Source organism: Lissotriton vulgaris, chromosome 11 (genome assembly GCF_964263255.1).
Source record: "Lissotriton vulgaris chromosome 11, aLisVul1.2, whole genome shotgun sequence".
Lineage (NCBI taxonomy): Eukaryota > Metazoa > Chordata > Amphibia > Caudata > Salamandridae > Lissotriton > Lissotriton vulgaris.
In genome coordinates, this window is record NC_141699.1 from 553,977,987 (window position 1) to 553,983,732 (window position 5,746).

Sequence of the window (5,746 nt, forward strand, 5' to 3'; positions counted from 1 at the left end):
AAAATTACAGAACAAGGCAGCGAAGACGAATCCACCATGGCGGAGAGTGGTATGGGCGCGGACGGTGCAGACCTATCACTACGCAGACATCTACGCTGCTACTGGAAATGAAAGCAGGCTTTTGTGCGCTGGATGGGAGATTTGATGCTCTGGACAAACGTCTGGAAGATATGGGGGCCAAACTCCAATCGCACGACCAGTGCTTGGACGTGGCAGAAGCAAGAATTTCAGCATAAAAGACGGAACGTCGCAATCCCTCAAACGGCTGGAACACATCCTCAAAGACGTAGCAATCAAGAATGAAGACCTGGAAGCACGCAGCCGGCGCAATAACATTCACATCCTAGGGGTCCCGGAGACTACGTCAACAGGCCGCCTGGACCTCTTTGTCAAGAATCTACTTGCTGACATGTTTAGTAGGGAGTCTTTCACCCCGGGCTTTGTGATAGAACACGCTTACCATTCGCTGGGTCCTCGGCCGAATCCAGGTCTTCCCCCACGGCCCATCATTACCCGCATAATGAACGTCTGCGATCGTGACACAGCCTTGCGCCTTGCCAGAGAAAAAGGAGACACTGACTGGCAACTCTAAAATTGTGCTTCACCCAGACTTACTCTTATTATGCACCTGCACCAATCTGTTTCTAACCTCCACCGCTGACCATTGTTGCAACATGCCATCAAAAAGCCAAGCTAGAGAAAACTTACACCTGGGTTTCCTGCCTCTCATGATAATAAAAGGAGACAAACCAGTAGAATCATGAGTGGTTATTCTATAAACCTAAACAGCCTTCTGCAGTTCTAGCTTCCAATCCTTTTTCTTGCACATAGCTGCTTGGATAACCCCCTTCAACAACCAGTTGGAGCACTCAACAGTGCCATTACCACTGGGGTTGTAAAGAGCTGTGGTTTTGTTCTTGATACCCACTCCATCAAAATACTCCTTGGCACTCCTGGATGTAAACTGCACTCCAAGACACTTACCGGTAAGCCTTCCATTACAAACAATTTGTCAAGGAATTTAAGAACAGTGTCAGTTTCTACCCTTTCAACTATTTTTACTGCTGGCCATTTAGAAAATAAGTTAATGGCAACTAAGCTATATTCTTTATACTCTCCAACAGGCCCAAAAATGTCCACGGCAACAACCTCCCATGGAAGATTCGGAATCAAACCCTCACTCATTGGAAGTTTTGAGGTTTTTAAACACTTGTCTGCAGAAGAACATATCTCACAATCCCTCATAAATCTTTCCACAGCCTTATCAACTCTTGGCCACCAAAAGATGCCTTTAACAATGATCTTGGTGGAGAGGAGGAGCCTAGCGACGAACGAAGATGGCCGCATAAGCTCTCGGCTCCGTCGACCTCCTCATGCTGCTTGAATATCCTGCTACAAATCCTGCTTTTTCGCCTCGCCCCCGTGTGGGTAACCCTTTGCTGATACTGGCGGTGTGGTCCTGGGAAACTTACGACCCGGATTGCCGGAGTTACATCGAGTGGAAGTTCTTGGCCTAACGCTGACCGAGAGCCGGGACCTCGAGTACTGACCCTGCCGGGTTGCAGTGCAACAACGGCAGCCGGGGGACCCAGACACGGTCCGGTCGATAGAAGTGGAGAGCAACCTGCCCCTGGACTGGTGGCGAGCCTGCGGTTCTACCCGCATTGAGGAGGTGTAATGATCCTGTGAGTGGCTGAGTGGCCGGGGGTCCCCTTCTCGGCGTTCCCTTCCCGCCGGGGTGGGGCCCCCGTCCGAGAGGCCCTATCACTGCTGGACTGTGTGCCTCCTGCCCCCGCCTGCCCTCATCGCACTTCGGTCCCTGGGAGAATCGGGTGACCCGAAGGGCGCACTGATGTCTGGAGTAGATCAGTTCGCGGCGGTGCGGGGTGAAGAAGAGCCATCATTGCGAACCGGGATGGCCGCCATTCAGGGTCTGTGCTCCTACATGGTTGCTCTTTCACATAAGTCGATCGCGGATGCCACCGAAACTGCCCGATCGCATAATGACTCTGATCTGTCTGGTCCCCCTAAGCGAGCCATTTCCCTGACTTTGGTCCCGGAATCTACGACTCGAGGCCCGTCTAGTGTCGAAGCATGGATAGCAATGTCTGTACCGCAGTGTGCGGCTGAATCCGCCGCCATGGTGTATTGCCCGCCCACGTTGAATTATTTTTGTTTTTCCGTTCTCTGTTTCTATGGCCTTTTTCTCTTTTTTTTAGTTTGACTGGACTTTCCTTTTTCCTCTCTCCCTGGGTTGGGGGTCAGTGTATCGGGTTACTGTTTGGACTTTTTGGGCTGTGCTGGGACTGTGGCCGCTCAGCCTCTCCTGCCATTGGATTCATCGGGTGGGGCATTAGTCGGGAGTCTTCAGAAATGTATGCTTGCTTATATTGTACGCTTCAAATGTGGGTGTCTCTGCAGATGGACATGCTTCCCGGCCCACCCGGTGATTGTATCTACTTTAGATCCCGTAGCCGGCCCCATCCTGTTTTCTTTTCTCTCTCTTCTTTTCGTTAACATACGGAACTGTATTACGTATTTACCGTGTATATCCTGTTTTAATTTAAAAAATTGACCTCTCTTATCCTGAGCAGCTCTCCTGGGTGTGCCGAAACAGTTTGATGCTCTAATTTTGCTGCCATGCCTCCGGGATGTTTGGCTGAATAGCTGTGTGCACCCTTTTCTAAATAAAGGTCTTCCAAAAATTTAAAACAAAAACAAAACAATGATCTTGGTTTGGTTCTTACAATTCCAAAATGACCCTCATGGCACAATTGCAACACCCTGTTTCTCAGATTCTCAGGAGGTATGACCCTGTCGCCTCTCACAACTAAATCCTTATCCACAGACAGTTCAGTTCTAACCCACCAAAAAGGTCTCAAATCATCTGTTACATCGTCCATCTTGAGCCAACCCTTGCACAAACATTCCTGGACCAGTCGTAACTTACCGTCTTTACATTGTTCCTCCATCCACTCAACTTTCTTGATGGCTGGTATTCCAGCATCTTGAATAAGTGCAATGTTGAAATCCCCCCATGGGCTGTCTAAACATTCATCCATTGGAACTGGCAACCTGGACAGACAATCAGCAATAGCATTTTCTCTGCCCAGTATACAAACCCACTTGTAGACAAATTCCTTCATTCTCATGGAGATTCTAGCTAATCTGGTTGACGCTGTAACTTTTCCCTCGGTTGTAAGAATTTTTACCAAGGGGCGATGATCAGTGCGGATTACAACAGGCTTCCCCTAAACAAATACATGGAAATGCTCCAGAGCCCAAGCGCAAGCTAAGGCCTCTCTTTCGATAATCGGATATTTACTTTCCGTGGGAGATAATGATCTGGAAGCAAACAATATTATTTTTTCACAATCATTCACGCACTTCTGCGATAAGACGGTTTCCAAGCCTTTAGCACTTGCATCGGTTGTCAAAATACATTCCAGATTGAGGTCAAAACTGCTCAGAGCACTCACATTTTGCAAATCACTTTTCACACGACCAAACTCTGTCTCACACTCACTGGTCCATTCAAATTTTGTGTTTTTCTTCCATAATGAATGCATGTTGAATACCTTACTGGCAACATTTTGAATGAATTTTGCACAGTACTCAGCCATGCCTAAAAATGATCTCACATCCTCCTTGTTAGTCGCCGCAGGCAACCCAACAATGGCATTGACTAAGGCAGGCTTGGGTTTTTACACCGACCTCACAAATAACATGTCCTAAATACAATACACTCCTCTGTGCAAACTTGCATTTACTGATTTCAACAGTTAACCCAACAACTTGTGATACACCCAACATTTCTTTCAGCTTGCAATCCTGCTCCTCCTTGTACTTAGTAGAGCTTAAAATATTGTCCTGAAAGAACCTGACTCCACTAATTTTTCCAAACAACTTGTGCATTAAGCGCTGGAATACAGCAGCCGCTGAGGCAAGGCAAGGCCAAAAGGCATACGTTTGAATTGATAGCAACCATAAAGTGTTATGAAAGCAGTAAGCTTCCTTGATTAGGGCGTTAAAACAACTTGGTGGTATGCCGCCAAAAGATCAATGGTGGAAAACCAAGTAGCACCCTTGAGAGAAGACACCATCTCATTGATCTTAGGCAGCGGAAACCTATTGATGACAATTTTATTATTGAGGTGGCACAAATCAATGCACAAGCGAATCTTGCCGTTACCCTTGCGTGCCACCACCACTGGAGAAATCCATTCTGAACTTTCCACCTCTTCAATCACATTCCTCTCAATCAGCCCCAGCTAACTCTTTGGCAACTTCATCCCTTATTAATATAGGAATGGGCCTCACTTTATGTACCTTAGGTACCACATCCTTTTCAAGCACAGTAGTGTGCTCAAAACCTTTAAGGGTGCCTAATTTCTTACTGAAAACTTATGGAAACATCCTACTCATTTCATCTTGTAGTTTACTTGAATCGTCAACAATGAGTACCTTCTCTTCACTATTCAGGTCTAGAATTATGTGCAAATTCTTTGGGTCCATCCAACCTAGGACGGAAGGACCGAATTCAGCCATGTAAAACTTCCCTCTTGCTGACCTTCCTTTGAACAAAAACATCAACCATCTGAAACCCAACATAATAATTTTTTCACCAGTGAAGCTCAGTGGGTTGACATCAGTGGGAATTAATTGCTGGCCTATTTTTCAGCAAAAATCTTGACAGGTACTCCCCCTTTGGATATGTCACACACAGGTTTCTCCTTCACTGAACTGTCTGTAATGTTTATCACAAAATTATCTTGTAAACTCTTCACACATTCCCATTCAGGATTCTCCTTCTCTACCTCAAGATCGGTAGGAGGGTCATACTCACACACACATATTTTACATTGCCTTTCCTCCTCCTACACATTTTACTAAAATGACCTATTAAACCACAAATGCTACATTTCTTTTTTGCATCCGGGCAATTTCTGCTGAACGCCAAGTGTTCTTTGCTGTCACAACGATAACATTGTCTTTTCTCCAATTCCTTTTCTCTCCAAGGATTCGTTTGAGTTTCGTTAGGAGTTCTGACCATGATATGTTGCGGTTGTCCACGGTTCATGATTTGGACTTTGAAAATCCCTCCAGTGTCCTTGTCAGACTACTTAAGTTGTGTCGCAGATCTCCCAGACATTTCAGCCTTCCCTACGATGGATAGTACATCCTCTAAAGGTGCGTCACCATTGATCCTTAAGCGATCTTGGATTGCAGAGTTACTACAGTGCATGACTAACTGATGTTGTAAAAAGTCATCATGTAAATTTCCAAACTTGCAGTCAATTGCAAGCTTCTTCAGTTTGTCAATATACTCATCTACCAACTCACCCTTTGTTGCGGGACGGAATAAGGAACACGTAAGCCGACTCGAGGCATTGAAGGTTTTAGTTTCCCTAATGCACGCCTTCTATGGGAAACCAGGGTTAGAGATTAACAGTCCGTTCCGAGTTTGTGTTTCCTTCGATAGGGGGACACTCTTCTGTGTGGTCTTGGGTCGTCCTCTAGTCCTGAAATCATCTGTTGGGGAATAGCTCCACCTCCATATGAGGAAAAGAAGGAAAGATGACCTTGGTGATTGTCACGGGGTACTTTCCCAATCAGCTTTAAAGGTTGTCTCTGATAATGATGACATTCTTCAGGCCGTGAAAAACACGGTCACCAACAGCTGGATTAAAGAAAGGCCCCTTCCAGCCTCTTTAAGATCTTTTGCTCAGGTCATTAGTGATTTGTC